Source organism: Cherax quadricarinatus, chromosome 30 (assembly GCF_038502225.1).
Source record: "Cherax quadricarinatus isolate ZL_2023a chromosome 30, ASM3850222v1, whole genome shotgun sequence".
NCBI classification, from domain to species: Eukaryota; Metazoa; Arthropoda; class Malacostraca; order Decapoda; family Parastacidae; genus Cherax; species Cherax quadricarinatus.
The window spans coordinates 14,433,826-14,454,484 of NC_091321.1; the positions used below are offsets into that span (position 1 = coordinate 14,433,826).

The 20,659-nt window shown below is 43.4% G+C and overlaps 1 protein-coding gene across 10 annotated transcripts in view; it reads right to left on the reverse strand.

The window, feature by feature from the left end:
- nvy (CBFA2/RUNX1 partner transcriptional co-repressor nervy) overlaps nucleotides 1–20,659 on the reverse strand; it is a 348,472-nt gene that overhangs the window by 237,170 nt on the left and 90,643 nt on the right. The window contains exon 1 of one of the 10 annotated variants that reach the window (XM_070089929.1): nucleotides 12,495–12,513. The exons of the other annotated variants lie outside the window; for them this stretch is intronic. The gene's annotated coding sequence lies outside the window, so the exon portion shown is untranslated. Of the gene's footprint in view, nucleotides 1–12,494; nucleotides 12,514–20,659 lie in introns of those variants that run through there. 10 annotated transcript variants of the gene reach the window in all.

The following is a 20,659-nucleotide window of genomic DNA, read 5'->3' on the forward strand; positions in this document are numbered from 1 at the left end:
AAAAAGGCGAATTCGTAAGACAATAACGCCCCTCTGTAAGGCCATGTTAAGTTTCACTTATCAAATATTAACGCATCATCTTTCAAGTTGGCTTCGAACTGCATCCACAATTTCTGATTCCATCAACTTTCCCACAACTGAGGTTACGCTGACTGGTCTATAATTTGAAGCTAAGGACCTATCTCCTGAAATGTAAATGACTATCACATTTTGCCCTTTTCTATTTATCCGGTACAATACCTGCTTGTAGTGACCTGTTGTTGAGACTAGCTAAGGGTTTGCTAAATTCTGAGCCCTGAGAACCGTGTCACTACTGACTTTGATATTAAATAATTCAGTTTCGTCCAGACCATTATTAGTATTATTATTGATTTATAGGATTTCATTTGTATCTTCTTGTCTATGATGAAAATGGTATAAAATACCGACAAATTGATGATTAAGACACATGTGCAACAGATGGACATCGTTCCAGACCATGAAGCTGAACTCTTCTCCAGGCTGAGCAACTGACAACCTCAAACTGTTTCTAAAAGGTTGATGGACTGATTACATCATTTTTACCTCGACACTTCCTCTCCCTTTAATCCATTCTCTGTATTTGACTGAAGAAGTCTACCACGAAGGTGAAACGTTTCAACAATATAGATACCCAACTGCTGCACATGTGTCTTACTCGTTACTCTCTTTTGTAAAAAGAGAGAAGAAATAAGTGTTAAAAATAATAAAGTTTTCTTTGTTACTGACAGTAAGTGAAATGAGTTACATTTAAGTGGACCTTCCCCCCCCCCCATCATCTTACTCCTATATAACTGAAAGAATCTCTTGTGGGTTGGTCTTTGATTCCATCACAACTTTGATTTCATATTCTCTTTTTTTTGGCTTCCCTTAGTCTTGTTTTTTATTTCCCTCTTAAACTGAAGATATTGTTCAATATGGTGACCTTCTCCTGTTTTGATTCGCCTATAAATGCCACTAGGGAGGCTAGTACAACGCTTTCGATTCCTTCCTTGTTGCTGTTGTTGCTCTTATTTCTACCGATACTGTTCTTGTTGCTGCTGTGATACTTTCCTAGCTGCTGCTGTTGTTGTTGCTGCTGCTACGATTATTTCCTTGTTGTATCTTGTTGTGCTGTTGCCGGTACTTCTGCTACCGTTGCTGCTGCTGCTGTTGTTTCTGCTGGTGTTGTTCCTGCTGCTGATGATATTGTTATTGCTGCTGTTGTTACTGCTGCTGTTTTCGTAGTTAATCCTAGTGTTGCTGTTGCAGTCCTATCAGGTACTGGTGAGGATGCTACTGCTTATATAAGTGGATGGAGGCGCACCGTTGGTGGGAGTGCCTATTGGGTGGGTGGGGATGTCCCCAGTGGATGGGTTGGGATGTTCCCATGTGGGTGGGTGGGGGTTGGAATGGAATAAGTTTCAGCATTTTCAAAGCACTGTAACCAATAGGTCATGCAGCGCTCTTGTCAATAAAAGAAAACACACACACACACACACACACACACACACACACACACACACACACACACACACACACACACACACACACACACACACACACACACACACACACTCAAGCTAATACCAGCACTTCAGAATATAAACCAATCTCACTAACAAGCGAGGGCTGGGGTGAGTGGAGGGAGGAGGAGACGCCGGTGGCGGTGACGGCGGTGGCGACGGCGGCGGTGGCGTCGGTGACGACAGGGAAGAGGTAGGTCAGTGGTGTATAGGGTTGGTGGGAGGGAAGGTTGGGTTGGCAGAGATAGTGATGCACAATCCTCTTGAAGTTTTCCACACTTGTTCCAGCAATATTTCTGATACCTGCTGGCAGCAACGTACTGAATACATAGTCCGGGACCACCTCGGGCCTCCACAGTATTCTCTTACCCTACCCACCGCGTCCCTGCTTTTTTCCCTTGGATTTATCTTACACTTCCTCCCATATCTCTCACTCCGGTAAGTTGTTATGGCAGTGTGTCGATTTGGGACCCAGTCCTCCAATATTCTCTCTATATATATTTGCCAGATATCTTTTCTTCGCTCCAGAGAGTACATTTAAGTGTCTTGAGTCGTTCCCAGTAATTTAAATGCTTTGTTGACTATGCGAGCAGTAATCGATTTCTGTACATTTCCCAACTCTGATATCTCTCCTGCCTAAAAAGAAGCCGTGAGCATAGAACAATAACTGTTCTTCGCTGTATTTGTCTAGTGTGTTCCCAAACGAAAGATCAGCTGACATTATTATTCACTTTGTCTAAATTTCCGGGGTTATCCTACGTAATTTACACTGTGTATGATAATTGTACTTCGTACATGTGCCTAAATAAACTTACTTACCTGTTTCTCCCATTTTATAAGATAGTCTGCCTAAGTCTGGATTCTGCGCTAGTTTTGAGTTCTTTCTTCCCATATCAAACGAAATGTAATTTGTCACCAATGAATACTGTTAAGTTTTTTATTTGCCCAGTGGAATGTTTTGCTCATATCTGATTGTAATTTTTCTGTATCTTCTACTGAGGCGGATTTCACATTTAATTTGCTATCGTCAGCAAATAATGATACAAAGCTGTGGCTAGTGTTTTATCTGTCTGCTGTGAGAGTTAGGATGTAAAGGTGCCAGGATAGTGCCTGGCGGTACTAACTTGCTTACTCTGCTACGGCCAAACTTGGTTTTGTTTACTACACACACATATACAAGGCATCATCAACACACATGCAGGGTGACATCAACACTCACACACAAGGCGTCATCAACGTAATCTCCAACAATAGTGTTGATGAGGGCCACTTTACTCTCCATCCTCTCTCCCACCACCTGTTCCGGCACATGTAGACGATGTGGGTGGGTGGGTGGGCGTGGGTTGGAGGGTGGGTGGGCGTGGGTGGGTTGGAGGGTGGGTGGGCGTGGGTGGGTGGGCGTACGTGGGTTTGGGTGGGCACTGGAGGGGGGGGGTACGGTGGAGGGTGCGTCATATGGAAGATCTGTACTCAAATATTTGAAGCCTAGCCATTCTTTCGGGTGACATTCGTGCAGATTTGAACGCTTCCTGGTTCCACTCTGCCACCACACTGCCAGACTATAATTCATCCGATGTTTTGAATCTGGTCATAGTGTGGTTAAATAAGGTGTAATAATAGGTTACATAAGCGTGGTGAATATGTGACGTGAAACAACACAGACATAGGAGAAAGAAACGTATGACGACGTTTCGGTCAGACTTGGACCAATTAATTAGTGGGTGACTAGTTTATGGTCCAAGTCGGAGCGAAACGTCGTCGTAAGCTTGTTTCTCCTATATGCAGGTTGTTTGTGTATTGTTCCAGTAGTCACGGTATCTGGAGTTTATCTGGAGAGAGTTCCGGGGGTCAACGCCCCCGCGGCCCGGTCTGTGACCAGGCCTCCTTATCTGGAGAGATTTATCTGGAGAGAGTTCCGGGGGTCAACGCCCCCGCGGCCCGGTCTGTGACCAGGCCTCCTTAGGTCAGTGTCCCAGGATGCGACCCACACCAGTCGACTAACACCCAGGTACCCATTTTACTGATGGGGAACATAGACAACAGGTGGAAAGAAACACGTCCAATGTTTCTAGTGTAACATCATGACTTGATAAAGCTCCAGCAAAGCTCCCTTTGAGCACTTACCCTACAAACTCTCTCTCTCTCTCTCTCTCTCTCTCTCTCTCTCTCTCTCTCTCTCTCTCTCTCTCTCTCTCTCTCTCTGTCACCAGCACTGGCCAATCAACCATTGACTGCAATAATGCACCTTCCTTCTTGAGGGATAAAAGTCAAAATTCATTGTCAAAATTTCTCATTATGAATGCGGCCTAAATAAAAATTTATCATTAAAATAAGAGTGTAGAGTAGCGACAAGTAATCGACTAAGACACAGTACGCAACACATGGGTATCTCGCCCACAACTGGTTGTTTTCCATTCAACACAGGTTATGAACTAGAGAGAGTAGACGATGAGGTATTATAAGTTGTCTTCAGTTTGAAACACCTTCTGTCAAGGCTGAGGGACTGATTACCCCATCTTCTACTGTCTCCAGTTTATAAGCTCTGTATGAATTAAGCAAAAAGAAACACTTGTTGGCGAAACGTCTTATTAAAGATACTCACGTGTCTTATTCAAACTTGTTTCATTTGGTTACCAATTTAAACCTGTTGGTCAAGACAACACTTGTGGCGTTTAATACTTGTAGTGTTAGTGTTAGGCAAGACTTGTAGTGTTAGGTAGATACTGACTTATACACAGTACGAACAAGCAGCATCAAGCAGGTCAATATTTGCAATGTTAAATCACAGAAATTAAAGGTTTATCTCAAATAAGCTAATGTTAGCAAAGACTGTCTTTTATGCTTCTAAAAAACTGCAAAGAGAAAATTAATATAAACGTGTTATATACCAGACTGCTACTGGCAATGTCTGCCCCCAAAATGTGATCAGCGAGAATGATTTTAAAACGTGAATGGCAAGGCTGGTGCTCAGGACCGCCAGATCAACTCCACCTCCAGCCTAAACGACAAACTTTGAAAAACATTTACAGTTTTAAACCCGCTCCCCCCCCTCTCTCTCTCTCCTCCTCCCCCCTTCTCAAAAAAAAGAGGTAAATGAAAAATACGAAATAAAAACAGACCGAGCGTAAAACGCCATATTAAAGAATAAATTCCATGGTTAATATAGCAGCAATATCCAGCACGTGCGCCTAACATTCAAATTATCCGGAGAATATAAAAAAAAATTCTTAAAAATATATAAAAAAAGGGGGGATGGTGGGTGGTGGAGACATGTGGCAGCTGCCTCACTTGGCCACACGTGTTGCCTCCCCCCTTCCCCTCCCCCTCCCTCCTCCCTCACATACACAAACTTTATCCCACAGCATTTCGTTCAAGTTCCTCCGTCGCTTCGTAACGTCATCCATTTTGAGAGCCTAGAACCTGACCTCGTAACGTCTATTCGACGCTTTCTCGGTACAGTTACCACAATGACGGATATTTACAGGACACAAACTGCACTGACAGACCGAGTAATGCATATCAGAAAGACGTATCTGATAGTGATCGTGCTGACAGCGTGAGTGAAGAGTGTGAACACAATGTTCTGGTGTTGCGCTACTAATTCTATACATTTCAAGAACCCCAAAGTTATTCAGATAATGTCGTGCTTGATTAACATAAATTACGTATCCGCATCTTCCCAATCTCTGATGCGGAGCCGGCGCCATGCCCTCACGTTTCCAATTTTGAACTTGCTATGCCTACAGCTGTGTACCTCATATACGATTTTAATTTAGAACTTTCGCGCGCGCCTTTAATTTTGATCCCAAGATGCGTTTCATGTTTAAATTTCGCGCGCTGTGCACCCGTAACTTTTGGCGGGAATGTCGAAGCACCTATTTCCCAATTATTCTAATGACAGAGAGTCTCCCACCTCATTAATTATGGATACGAAGGTTCTATTTACTTTCTAATGTTTTTTTTAGTCAATACTTTACTCAATTATCGTCCATTTCTCTCCTGTAAGTATATCTAACAAGTCTTCAAATATGCCAATATTCTTTATCTTAATACTAATTGCTGAAGGCTATAAATCATAGTGTCTTTTAAACTCTTTAGAAAATTACATTTTTTCACGTATATTAACTGTGTACGAGTAATTATTAGATTTTTTTACCCCAGGCAGCTGCGGTGTGTTATTTACAATATTGTATCATAGATTATAGTTATGAGAATATAACAGTGGTATATAATACCGACAAGTAGATAGGTAAGACATGTCCAACAGTTATTAATATTATTTATTTCGAAACGTTTCGCCTACACAGTAGGCTTCAGTTGAATACAGAGGAGGGAGGAGAAACAGTGGAGATGTAGACGATGTGATCAGTCCATCAACCCCCGAACATTGTCCCAGCCTATGGAGTAGCGCTCTTCTCCAGGCTGAGGGACTCACCACCTCAACACTGTTTCTTCGGGGGTAATGAACTGATTACATCGTCTCTACGTTTCCACTGCCTCGTCTGTATTCGATTGAAGAAGCCTACTGTGTAGCCGAAACGTTTCGAAGTACAGAATATTAATAACTGTTAGATATGTGTCTTACCTATCTAACTGTCGGTATTATATACCAGTCATATTCTCATAACTATAGCCTGTGATACAACATTGTAAATAACACACATAGCAGCTGCCTGGGATGAACAAATTCTAATAATTACTACATATATACGGTTACTATACACGTAATAAAAGAATGTAATTTTTTTCGTTTAACTGACACTATGATTTATAGCCTTTGGCAATTAGCATTAATATAAGAGGTCCATTTGTCTAGTTGTTGAGGATGACAACTTTACTGATACGAACTAACTACACGAAGACTTAGGGAGGCTGCAGAAACTACCACACCCGTGGCTATTAATGTTCAACAGCACTAAATGCAAAGTACCAGAGCTGAACAGTGAGGTACTCTTCCTAGGATGGTATCCACAACAGTTAGATAACTCCTAGGCACATACTTGCTGCTATGTGGAGAAAAAGGAACGCCTCTACGGATTTAGATATCGAACCGGGGTCCTTTTGAGTGTGAGACAAATCTTTACCTCCGAGCTACGAAGCGACAACAACAAAACAACACCTGGGAGGGAACCAATTTATTGTGTCAGGCAAAGGATGTAGATAGCTGGTTCAGAGAACCGACTGGTTGATGAATTAGACACTTGTACAACACTTGGGTATCTTTATTGTGGAGACGTTTCGTCAACCAGTGGCTTCCTCAGTCCAGTACATAGAAGAATGGTTGGAGATTAGAAGGAGCTTGAGGTAATCAGTCCCTCAGCCTGGAGTCGATGTGATCTTTTCTCAAGATTGATGAACTCAACACACTGACTCCAGGCTGAGGGACTGATTACTTCAAGCTCCTTCTGATCTTCAACCATTCTTCTCGGTATTGGACTGAGGAAGCCACTGGATGGCGAAACGTCTCCACAATAAAGATACCCAAGTGTTGCAGACGTGTCTAATTCATCGAAGAAATGGATCAGAAAAAAGATATCACGTTAGAGCTAGCACACACACACACACCATAAGCTACAAACAACAGACCAAGTATCTATCGACAAGTACCTTTGACAACTGGTAACACACACACCCCATAAGCTACAAACAACAGGCCAAGTGTCTATCGATAAGTACCTTTGACAAATGGTAACACACACCCCATAAGCTACAAACAACAGGCCAAGTGTCTATCGACAAGTACCTTTGACAACTGGTAACACACCATAAACTATAAACAACAAGCCAAGTGTCTATTGACAAGTGCCTTTGACAATTGGTAACACACACCATAAACTATAAACAACAGGTCAAGTGTCTATCGACAAGTACCTTTGACAACTGGTAACTAACACACACACAATACTGGCTGCGACATATGTAAGGCTGCCAGATATAAAAACTGCCATCAGAATGGTTTACACAAGACAGTACCAGCGTCAAGTAGAATTTCATTACTTAGACATGAACAAGAAGGCGAAATCTGTATCAAGCAGGCCTGTTGATATAGCAGTAATGTAATACAAGAGATGTGATCACAGCGTATAAAGTACTGTACTCCCGAGCATCGACAAGGAGACTGATATGGAACACGCAAGTGAGGACGTATTGCGTCCCAGTAGCAAACTGGGATGCAATACGATGCGATATTAGTACAACTTGACTTTTATATGTTCAAAAACAGTTGTCAAAGAGCTAAACGAAGAGTCGGTCTGATATACAAAGGGATGGTCAAGGAGCCAGGCTTCAAACCCTGCAAACTGAGCTAGATATTAACAAAACTGTATCCTTGCTTCCATATCCTAAGATGTATGAAAACAAGTTTGAACGTCATCCGTCGCAGACTAATTTCACACTGACCCACAGTGAGGACACACCAGAGAAGTTATCAGTCACTATACAGTGACACATCAGAGAAGTTATCAGTCACTATATTGTGACACATCAGAGAAGTTATCAGTCATTATATAGTGACATATCAGAGAAGTTATCAGTCACTATATAGTGACACATCAGAGAAGTTATCAGTCACTATATAGTGACACATCAGAGAAGTTATCAGTCACTATATAGTGACACATCAGAGAAGTTATCAGTCACTATATTGTGACACATCAGAGAAGTTATCAGTCATTATATAGTGACACATCAGAGAAGTTATCAGTCACTATATAGTGACACATCAGAGAAGTTATCAGTCACTATATAGTGACACATCAGAGAAGTTATCAGTCACTATATAGTGACACATCAGAGAAGTTATCAGTCACTATATAGTGACACATCAGAGAAGTTATCAGTCATTATATAGTGACACATCAGAGTAGTTATCAGTCATTATATAGTGACACATCAGAGAAGTTATCAGTCATTATATAGTGACACATCAGAGAAGTTATCAGTCATTATATAGTGACACATCAGAGAAGTTATCAGTCACTATATAGTGACACATCAGAGAAGTTATCAGTCATTATATAGTGACACATCAGAGAAGTTATCAGTCATTATATAGTGACACATCAGAGAAGTTATCAGTCACTATATAGTGACACATCAGAGAAGTTATCAGTCATTATATAGTGACACATCAGAGAAGTTATCAGTCATTATATAGTGACACATCAGAGAAGTTATCAGTCACTATATAGTGACACATCAGAGAAGTTATCAGTCACTATATAGTGACACATCAGAGAAGTTATCAGTCACTATATAGTGACACATCAGAGAAGTTATCAGTCACTATATAGAACAAAAAGACGCAATACCCTGACTGGAACAATATATAAACAACCCGCACACAGGAGAGAGAAACTTACCACGACGTTTAGGTCCGACTTGGACCATTTACAAAGTCACACTGTAACTTTGTAAATGGTCCAAATCAGACAGAAACATCATCATAAGTTCCTCTCTCCTATGTACGGGTTATATATGTATCAGTCACTGTACGTGTCATCACCATCACACAAAACTTTGTTGTTCAGTTGACCACAAACTTTTACAAGTGTATTCGAACTCTTACTAAAGTTGATCTGTATTTGACAGTTTTATTTTACTAGCATATTCGTCTGTCCTTCCCCCTCCCCCTCCCCCTTTCTCATTCAATGCTTCCCTGTCACCCCCTCCCTCTCCTCATGTTCCCCTCCCTTCTCCCCCTCCTAGCCTCTCTGCTTTTGTTCACTTTGTGTAAAATTGTCATATAGAATATGGTAGCAACGCACTGATGATGTATCCAATTTTGTCAAAAACAGAATTTCCCATCTCCATATTCTCTCTCTCTCTCTCTCTCTTCCCCTCTCTCTTAATCCCTCACTAGGTCTGTTCATTAATCCCTGGCTCCCCCACGGGGTCACACGTGCACCACCACTGGGTTGCACTCAGTCCTTGTTCTACACTCCACCACGTGTGTCCTCTCTAATCGCCCATTTATATTTACAGTTAAGCTTGCTGGTGGTTGAGCTCTAGTTCACGGCTGTGCTGCATCGCCCCTGTAATCTCCTTTATTCGAGTCGTAATGGCTGAGCTCCAGCTCTTGAGCATGCCGAATAAAAGTGTATGTACTGTACTTACCTGCACTTAGTGACCATTGTATTAGGTACAACCTCCTAGTACTGGCTAGGCGTCCTCTCCCCTCTTTGGCCCCAGAACAGCCTGAATACTTCGTGGCATGAATTCAACAAGTTTCTTGAAACATTTTTTAGAGATCCTGGTTCATGTTGATATGACAGCATCACACAGTTGCTGTAGATTTCTCGGCTACACATGCATGCTGCTAATCTCCCGTTCCACCACATCCCAAAGATTTGCGACAAATTCTGGCCCTACCATCTGCATATAATTCTGGCCCTACAATCTGCATGTCATTCTGGCCCTACAATCTGCATGTCATTCAGGCCCAACAATCTGCATGCCATTCTAACTCTACCATCTGCATATCGAAGTAGAAATCGCGATTCGTCAGACCAGGCAACCTTTTTCCATTCTACAATCGTCCAGTTTTAGTGAGCCTGTGCACACTGTAGCCTCAGTTTCCTGACTCACGAAATTGTAATGACACGATTGCAATTTCCTGCTTTAGTTGACAGGAGTGGAACTCGGTGTGAGCTGTTGCCGTTGCTGTACCAGTCCACTTTAAGGCTCGACGTGTTTTGCATGAAGAGATGCACTTCTACATACCATTGTCTTAAGGTGTGTTTTTTTTGAGCTACTGTCGCCTTCCTGTCAGCTTAAACCACTCCGGTCGTTCTACTATGACTTTTCTCATTAACAACGTGTTTTCGCTCACAGAACTGCCAGCCACTGGATGTTGTGTTTTTTCACACCATTCTCTGTTAACTCTGAAGTTTGTTATGCGCGAGAAACTAGTTTCGGCAAGGCGCCCATACTTATTTGGGGTCTGGCTGTGTGGCAAAAGTACTGTGCACTTTGATGCAGAGTGCGCAGGTTCGAATCCTGCTGTGGTCTGAGATAATGTTTGTATAAATAATTTTGCCTGTTTGTGAATTGTGCGTATATATATATATATATATATATATATATATATATATATATAATATATATATATATATATATATATATATATATATATATATAATATATATATGCAAAACAACCACTCTGAAAGAATAGAGAAATTCCAAGCGCTTTCGTGACTACTCACATTATCAAGGAACTATGAAAGTGAAGCATCCAAGGAAGCTATATAAGGGGTCCGGCCAGCACCTCACTATCAGATCCCACAACGGTTAAACACGTGACGCGCGGCGAGCCAACTTGGATAGGTCCTTTGCACAACTCACCCCCAAGCTATTTATTTGTCCAGTGTATTATTAAATTCTTCCCAAATTCTATTAATTATAAATGGATCTAATTTATATAAACCAAAGGAAATATTCATATTATTGTCAAAACTGTTTCATAAAAAGCAGTTTTGACAATAATATGAATATTTCCTTTGGTTTATATAAATTAGATCCATTTATAATTAATAGAATTTGGGAAGAATTTAATAATACACTGGACAAATAAATAACTTGGGGGTGAGTTGTGCAAAGGACCTATCCAAGTTGGCTCGCCGCGCGTCACGTGTTTAACCGTTGTGGGATCTGATAGTGAGGTGCTGGCCGGACCCCTTATATAGCTTCCTTGGATGCTTCACTTTCATAGTTCCTTGATAATGTGAGTAGTTACGAAAGCGCTTGGAATTTCTCTATTCTTTCAGAGTGGTTGTTTTGCATATTTTGAAATCACCTGTTTACTGTGATCTTATTGCATATAATATATATATATATATATATGTATAATATATATATATATATATATATATATATATATATATGTCGTGCCAAACAGGTAAAACTTGCGATTTTGGCTTAAATGGCAACTTTCTTCTTGCCGAGTAAGGCAAGCAAAAATTTGTGTATGCAATAATTTCGCAAAAATTATTCTGAACCTAACGGAAAAATATATTCCATTGTGTTTGTTTATTATTAAATTACTGTAAATTTATTTAAAATATATTTAACTGCATTAAATTGCATTTGTTATAATAAGGTTAGGTAAGTTTTCTAAGGTTCTTTTGGTACAAAATTATTTTTACATTAACATAAATGAAAAAAATATACCTTTAAACGTATAAGAGAACATTTTAGAAAGGACTTAACTTTAAATGAGTTCTTGCTGACTAGTTTTACCTATTCGGCACGACATTTTATATATATATATATATATATATATATATATATATATATATATATATATATATATATATATATAGTGTGAAATCCTTAAAAAATTAACTAGCATTTTATTATAATTATTATATGTATGGGGAAGCGCTAAATCCGCAAGGGTCTTGCAATGCTTGGTGAATAGGAGGCAATTAGCTTTGATCCAAGGAAGTGGAGAGCAGATATAATACCCTGGATCAAGAGCCCTTCACGCACCTCCGCAGCAAGTGACGATGTTCTCGAACATTAGACAAACTCAACAAAAGCAAGACAAACAGTATATAGACGCAAAGGAACAAGGAACAAAGAGAGTGTTATGTAGCGTGTTCTGCCTAAACACCAACCATATTGACTGGTAATAAGAGCGAGGGTTATTACTATCTTGAAAATAAAACCTACCTTATTGAGCAGTAAGGTTATAGCACTCTCTAGACGCCCACAAAACCTCACCTGAAAACACGACATAAAAACATTCAGTGTTACGACTACATAAATTTGAACACTGACAGAACAAGAAGTTTACTTACTGTGACAGTGAACAACCTGAACGTTCACTCACTAACTGTTTAAAAATGATGACAAAATTATTGACTGATACTATAATTTACACCTTATGAATTATAGGAAAATTTGGACAAAAATTATATTATTAAAAAAAGATGCACATACGTGTGTGTGTGTGTGTGTGTGTACTCACCTAGTTGTGGTTACGAGGTTCGATTCACAGCTCCTGGCCCCGCCTCTTCACCTGGCCGCTACCCGGTCACTCTTCCCGCTCCGTGAGCTTTATCATACCTCTTCTTAAAGCTATGTATGGATCCTGCCTTCACTACATCACTACCCAGGCTATTCCACTTCCTGACAACTCTGTAACTGAAGAAATACTTCCTAACATCCCTGTGGTTCATCTGAGTCTTCAACTTCTAACTGTGACCCCTTGTTGCTGTGTCCCATCTCTGGAACATCCTGTCTTTGTCCACCTTGTCAATTCCTCTCAGTATTTTGTATGTCGTTATCATGTCCCCCCTATCTCTCCTGTCCTCCAGTGTCGTCAGGTTGATTTCCCTTAACCTCTCCTCGTAGGACATACCTCTTAGCTCTGGGACTAGTCTTGTTGCAAACCTTTGCACTTTCTCTAGTTTCTTTACGTGCTTGGCTAGGTGTGGGTTCCAAACTGGTGCCGCATACTCCAATATGGGCCTAACGTACACGGTGTATAGGGTCCTGAACGATTCCTTATTAAGATGTCGGAATGCTGTTCTGAGGTTTGCTACCCATATGCTGCAGCCGTTATTTGGTTGATGTGCGCTTCAGGAGATGTGCCTGGTGTTATACTCACCCCAAGATCTTTTTCCTTGAGTGAGGTTTGTAGTCTCTGGCCCCCTAGACTGTACTCCGTCTGCGGTCTTCTTTGCCCTTCCCCAATCTTCATAACTTTGCACTTGGTGGGATTGAACTCCAGGAGCCAATTGCTGGACCAGGTCTGCAGCCTGTCCAGATCCCTTTGTAGTTCTGCCTGGTCTTCGATCGAGTGAATTCTTCTCATCAACTTCACGTCATCTGCAAACAGGGACACCTCGGAGTTTATTCCTGTCGTTCACAAATACCAAGTCGTTACTGGCTTGATAAATCTCCTGGAGAACGAAACGTTGCCACAATAAAATGTCACATTAGTTGCACTTGTGTCCTTTTACTTTACAGATGAAACAGATGAGGAGAATAATGGAGGCGATGTGTTGAAATAACAAAGACGGTATGGGCGGAGACAACAACAACAACAACAACAACAACAACAACAACAAGCTCACTGAGGTGAATATTACCAGTGCAGTCAGTAATAAGCAATGTTTACTAATTACTGTTATTATATTCACTAAAAAATATAAACTCTTAATTATCATTAGTAAGAGAAACGGGTAACCTTTCCTTCAGTTCTTCGATCATATTTACATGGGTTTCCAAGTGTTAAGATAACGTAACTGTCACTCCCAGTCTAATGGAGAAGGTAACTGGAATAAACTGAATGAAAAGATGCGCCACCACCAGTGTACATTAAAACTCGGATCAATTATAGGAGGACGACAGGAGCACAGCCCAACTACCATAACTACAAACAGGTAACAACACACACAACAACTATAATTGCAGGTCCCGTCACTATACATCAACACCAGGTAGGTAATCTCCTTAATGAGTAGCTGAGGGCAATATTTACACCTGGAAAATCACCTGAACTCACACGAAGTAATTAGCCCACCTGGGTCGCCCACACCTGATGCCCCAGGTGTTGACTCACCTCACCTCACCTACCATATATAAACGAGTCACACAAAACAGAATAACACACTCAAAAAATACATAAAAAATATAAACGATATTCTGATAGTCAAGGAAAATTTATTTACACGTATTTGGCCTTGAACTACGCACGAGTGTGGCTAAATTTAACATTATGTTAAGGTTTTTATCATATGGTGGTTAAATAGGAAGCTCATTTATAACATTTTCATTACAGAAATTCCTCGAAAAAAGGATAAACATTTTAGCTTCGATTATTTAATCAAGTCAACAAAATATTAATGATGATGGGATTTGAGAAAGACTTGCCTAGTATGGGCCAGTAAGCCTGCTGTAGTGCTGCTCCAGCCTTATGTTCTTATGAATAACTAAAGTGTTATGAACACTTGTGAACGTTCAGTAATAACCCACATGGAGACAAACACTCTGGAGATTGAATGATCTGTACATTTCGACCCCCTTCTGGGATCCTCTTCCCAAGGACAATTATACACAGTTATGGTTCTGAAAACGAGTAGGCAATTTAGGCCCTGCCAGAGGCCTAGGCCATAAAAAAATAAAATAAACCAGTATTATACTGGTATACAATACCCACAAGTAGATGAGTAGGGCGCATGCGCAACACTTGAGTATCTTTTTTTTCGAAGCCTACTGAGGAAGCTTACTGAGGAAGCCTACTGAGGAAGCCAACTGAGGAAGTCTGCAGAGGAAGCCTACTGAGGAAGCCTACTGAAGAAGCCAACTGAGGAAGCCTGCTGAGGAAGCCTACTGAGGAAGTGAAACGCTTCAATAATAAAAATAACTGTGACACACCTGTCTTACTCTTCCAGTAAAATAAACTAGGTTTTTCTTTCGTATTTCTTAGCTACACACACATCTTAGGAAAACTCTTGCTATTCGACTCCACTCTTTAAACGTATACCCCTATAACATTAAACGTTTGCCACCATCACATTAAACGTTTACCCACATGATATGAAACGTTTACCCCCATGATATGAAAAGTTTACCCCAGGGCATTTAATCAAACGTTTGCCAGCCTTCCTGGTTTCCTTTCAGTGGTTGTCGTGTGGTTCCAGTTGTTGTGTCCTCTAGGTCAATGCGCCCTGTATAAACCACATTTATTTTGTTGTTACTGCCTTACAGCCACAAGAGCGAATGTTTGTGTTTGTCCGCTAGAGCAGCGTGTGTTTGTTTAAGATACCCTCGCTACTCAGTATTGTAAGTTCACTACACACAGCCTGGAAAAACATTATACCCTAATATGTAAAACAACGTTTGTTTACAGTGCCTCGGCATCCACAACGTTGCTCGCTGTTCACAGAATGTTTGCCACGTTCGTTTGTATCCACACACACACACACACGCACACACACACGCACACACACACGCACACACACACGCACACACACATACGCACACACACACACACACACAAAGGTTTGCGACAAGGTTAGTTCCAGAGCTAAGGGGAATGTCCTATGAAGAAAGATTAAGGGAAATCGGCCTGACGACACTGGAGGACAGGAGGGTCAGGGGAGACATGATAACGACATATAAAATACTGCGTGGAATAGACAAGGTGGACAAAGATAGGATGTTCCAGGGAGGGGACACAGAAACAAGAGGCCACAATTGGAAGTTGAAGACACAAATGAGTCAGAGAGATAGTAGGAAGTATTTCTTCAGTCATAGAGTTGTAAGGCAGTGGAATAGCCTAGAAAATGACGTAGTGGAGGCAGGAACCATACACAGTTTTAAGACGAGGTTTGATAAAGCTCATGGAGCGGGGAGAGAGAGGGCCCAGTAGCAACCGGTGAAGAGGCGGGGCCAGGAGCTAAGACTCGACCCCTGCAACCACAAATAGGTGAGTACAAATAGGTGAGTACACACACACACACACACACACACACACACACACACACACAACACTTGTGATGTTCTAGAGTTCGAAACTAACATAAATGTTTTCTTGCATAATTTATAAACATCTCTCCATAACCTACATCCAGAAATGTTTACCTTTAACAGTCCCTTCCTTCCTTCCTTCCTTCCTTCCTTCCTTCCTTCCTTCCTTCCTTCCTTCCTTCCTTCCTTCCCCGCCTCCCTCTGCATCTCTACAGTCTTTGGTCTTCAGTTTCGTCTGCCTTACAGAGGTTGTTAGTGTACAGCGAGAGTACAGCGGAATTAATTATTATTATTATTAATGTGGCTTTGCCTGCTTTGAAGGAAGGGTTTTTACAACCTAGAATTTGCCTTGACGATGTGACAGGAATATATTGTGCGCCTTGAGCACATTCCTTTACGAAGTGACTGAAATTTATTTTCGCTGAATATCATATTGCTTTGTGTGTTCCGCTGGAAAATTTGCTTAATGTGAGCTTAGAGGCTTGTTGCATCCTCCATCAATGTTACTCTCATAAAAGTCTAGTACCGTTTGTCAATGTTACGGTGCTATTATGATTTATGTCTCTGTTAGAAGAGTGAGAGAAGTGAGTGACGTGAGTACTGTCTTGAGGAGCATGCGACAGTACTCACGTCACTCACTCTCTTCTAACAGACACATAAATCATAATAGCACCGTAACATTGATGGAGGATGCAACAAGCCTCTAAGCTCACATTAAGCAAATTCTAGGTTGTAAAAACCCTTCCATCAAAGCAGGCAAAGCCACATTAATAATAATACTCCTTAAGGCAGTTGTACACACATTGTAACTCTTCATGTTCGATTTGTTATAAATTTCAAGAATTCATGTGCCTATTTTTTTTTCCAGTTGCTCTTTATGGATGACGTTTGTGTGTTATTATCGTGCACCGTTATTACATTTGATAGTTTCACGATGTCTGCATATAACCTCAGAATTTCGTCTTTCTATTGCGTTCAAAGCTACGCTGTAAGGGTCTTAACACATGAAGGAGACAGGAGCGACCCATGTTGTCCTAAGCTGTGTGTATGTGTACCAAACATACTTCTAAACACTCTTGAAAGAATTTAGATAATGTGCAATGTCAAAGAAAAAAAGATTAATAGTTTACATACAATTACTTTACCGTCGTCTGTGCGGAGTGGATCTATATTAGTGTTTTTAAAGGGAATGCCGCCTGTGTCTAAATCAAAGGTCATTTAAGATTACGATCATGTGTATTTATTGGATGACTCAAGAGTTGAACTGTGTTCAAGCAAACACTTAGTTATCAGTCTGAGTTAGGACAATAATAATCTATACCGCACTTTACAAAGGAGATTTTTGTTTGTAATTTCACTGACGACTTGTTTGTTGTGTTAGTATTGGACACACCTGGTGACGTTATTGTTTTGTAGGTGGTGCATGGTGAGGCCAGTGGATGGTGAGGCTAGTGGATGGTGAGGCTAGTGGATGGTGAGGCTAGTGCATGGTGAGGCTAGTGGATGGTGAGGCTAGTGGATGGTGAGGCTAGTGGATGGTGAGGCTAGTGCATGGTGAGGCTAGTGGATGGTAAGGCTAGTGGATGGTGAGGCTAGTGGATGGTGAGGCTAGTGGATGGTGAGGCCAGTGCATGGTGAGGCTAGTGGATGGTGAGGCCAATGGATGGTGAGGCTAGTGGATGGTGAGGCTAGTGGATGGTGAGGCCAATGGATGGTGAGGCTAGTGGATGGTGAGGCTAGTGGATGGTGAGGCCAGTGGATGGTGAGGCTAGTGGATGGTGAGGCTAGTGGATGGTGAGGCCAGTGGATGGTGAGGCTAGTGGATGGTGAGGCTAGTGGATGGTGAGGCCAGTGGATGGTGAGGCAAGTGGATGGTGAGGCTAGTGGATGGTGAGGCTAGTGGATGGTGAGGCTAGTGGATGGTGAGGCTAGTGGATGGTGAGGCTAGTGGATGGTGAGGCTAGTAGATGGTGAGGCTAGTGGATGGTGAGGCCAGTGCATGGTGAGGCTAGTGGATGGTGAGGCCAATGGATGGTGAGGCTAGTGGATGGTGAGGCTAGTGGATGGTGAGGCCAATGGATGGTGAGGCTAGTGGATGGTGAGGCTAGTGGATGGTGAGGCCAGTGGATGGTGAGGCTAGTGGATGGTGAGGCTAGTGGATGGTGAGGCCAGTGGATGGTGAGGCTAGTGGATGGTGAGGCTAGTGGATGGTGAGGCCAGTGGATGGTGAGGCTAGTGGATGGTGAGGCTAGTGGATGGTGAGGCCAGTGGATGGTGAGGCTAGTGGATGGTGAGGCTAGTGGATGGTGAGGCTAGTGGATGGTGAGGCTAGTGGATGGTGAGGCTAGTGGATGGTGAGGCTAGTGGATGGTGAGGCTAGTGGATGGTGAGGCCAGTGCATGGTGAGGCTAGTGGATGGTGAGGCTAGTGGATGGTGAGGCTAGTGGATGGTGAGGCTAGTGGATGGTGAGGCTAGTGGATAGTGAGGCTAGTGGATGGTGAGGCCAGTGCATGGTGAGGCTAGTGGATGGTGAGGCTAGTGGATGGTGAGGCCAGTGCATGGTGAGGCTAGTGGATGGTGAGGCCAATGGATGGTGAGGCTAGTGGATGGTGAGGCTAGTGGATGGTGAGGCCAATGGATGGTGAGGCTAGTGGATGGTGAGGCTAGTGGATGGTGAGGCTAGTGGATGGTGAGGCCAATGGATGGTGAGGCTAGTGGATGGTGAGGCTAGTGGATGGTGAGGCTAGTGGATGGTGAGGCCAATGGAAGGTGAGGCTAGTGGATGGTGAGGCTAGTGGATGGTGAGGCTAGTGGATAGTGAGGCTAGTGGATGGTGAGGCCAATGGATGGTGAGGCTAGTGGATGGTGAGGCTAGTGGATGGTGAGGCTAGTGGATGGTGAGGCCAGTGGATACTGAGGCTAGTGGATGGTGAGGCCAGTGGATAGTGAGGCTAGTGCATGGTGAGGCCAGTGGATAGTGAGGCTAGTGGATGGTGAGGCCAGTGGATAGTGAGGCTAGTGGATGGTGAGGCCAGTGGATAGTAAGGCTAGTGGATGGTGAGGCCAGTGGATAGTGAGGCTAGTGCAGGGTGAGGCCAGTGGATAGTGAGGCTAGTGGATGGTGAGGCCAGTGGATAGTGAGGCTAGTGGATGGTGAGGCCAGTGGATAGTGAGGCTAGTGGATGGTGAGGCTAGTTGATAGTGAGGCTAGTGGATGGTGAGGCTAGTGGATAGTGAGGCTAGTGGATGGTGAGGCTAGTGGATTGTGAGGCCAGTGGATGGTGAGGCTAGTGGATGGTGAGGCTAGTGGATGGTGAGGCTAGTGGATAGTGAGGCTAGTGGATGGTGAGGCCAGTGGATAGTGAGGCCAGTGGATGGTGAGGCCAGTGGATGGTGAGGCTAGTGGATGGTGAGGCTAGTGGATAGTGAGGCCAGTGGATAGTGAGGCTAGTGGATGGTGAGGCCACTGGATGGTGAGGCTAGTGGATGGTGACGCCAGTGGATAGTGAGGCTAGTGGATGGTGAGGCCAGTGGATAGTGAGGCTAGTGGATGGTGAGGCCAGTGGATGGTGAGACCAGTGGATAGTGAGGCTAGTGGATGGTGAGGCCAGTGGATAGTGAGGCTAGTGGATGGTGAGGCCAGTGGATAGTGAGGCTAGTGGATGGTGAGGCCAGTGGATGGTGAGGCTAGTGGATGGTGAGACCAGTGGATGGTGAGGCCAGTGGATGGTGAGGCCAGTGGATGGTGAGACCAGTGGATGGTGAGGCCAGTGGATGGTGAGGCTAGTGGATGGTGAGGCCAGTGGATGGTGAGGCTAGTGGATGGTGAGGCCAGTGGATGGTGAGACCAGTGGATGGTGAGGCCAGTGGATAGTGAGGCTAGTGGATGGTGAGGCCAGTGGATAGTGAGGCTAGTGGATGGTGAGGCCAGTGCATAGTGAGGCTAGTGGATGGTTAGGCCAGTGGATAGTGAGGCAAGTGGATGGTGAGGCCAGTGGATGGTGAGACCAGTGGATGGTGAGGCCAGTGGATAGTGAGGCTAGTGGATGGTGAGCCCAGTGGATAGTGAGGCTAGTGGATGGTGAGGCCAGTGGACAGTGAGGCTAGTGCATGGTGAGGCCAGTGGATGGTGAGGCCAGTGGATGGTGACGCCAGTGGATGGTGAAACCAGTGGATGGTGAGACCAGTGGATGGTGAGGCCAGTGGATGGTGAGGCTAGTGGATGGTGAGACCAGTGGATGGTGAGACCAGTGGACAGTGAGGCCAGTGGATGGTGAGGCTAGTGGATGGTGAGGCTAGTGGATGGTGAGACCAGTGGATGGTGAGACCAGTGGACGGTGAGGCCAGTGGATGGTGAGGCTAGTGGATGGTGAGGCCAGTGGATGGTGAGACCAATGGATGGTGAGACCAGTGGATGGTGAGGCCAGTGGATGGTGAGGCCAGTGGATAGTGAGACCAGTGGATGGTGAGGCCAGTGGATGGTGAGACCAGTGGATGGTGAGGCCAGTGGACGGTGAGGCCAATGGACGGTGAGGCTAGTGGATGGTGAGACCAGTGGATGGTGAGACCAGTGGACGGTGAGGCCAGTGGATGGTGAGGCTAGTGGATGGTGAGACCAGTGGATGGTGAGACCAGTGGACGGTGAGGCCAGTGGA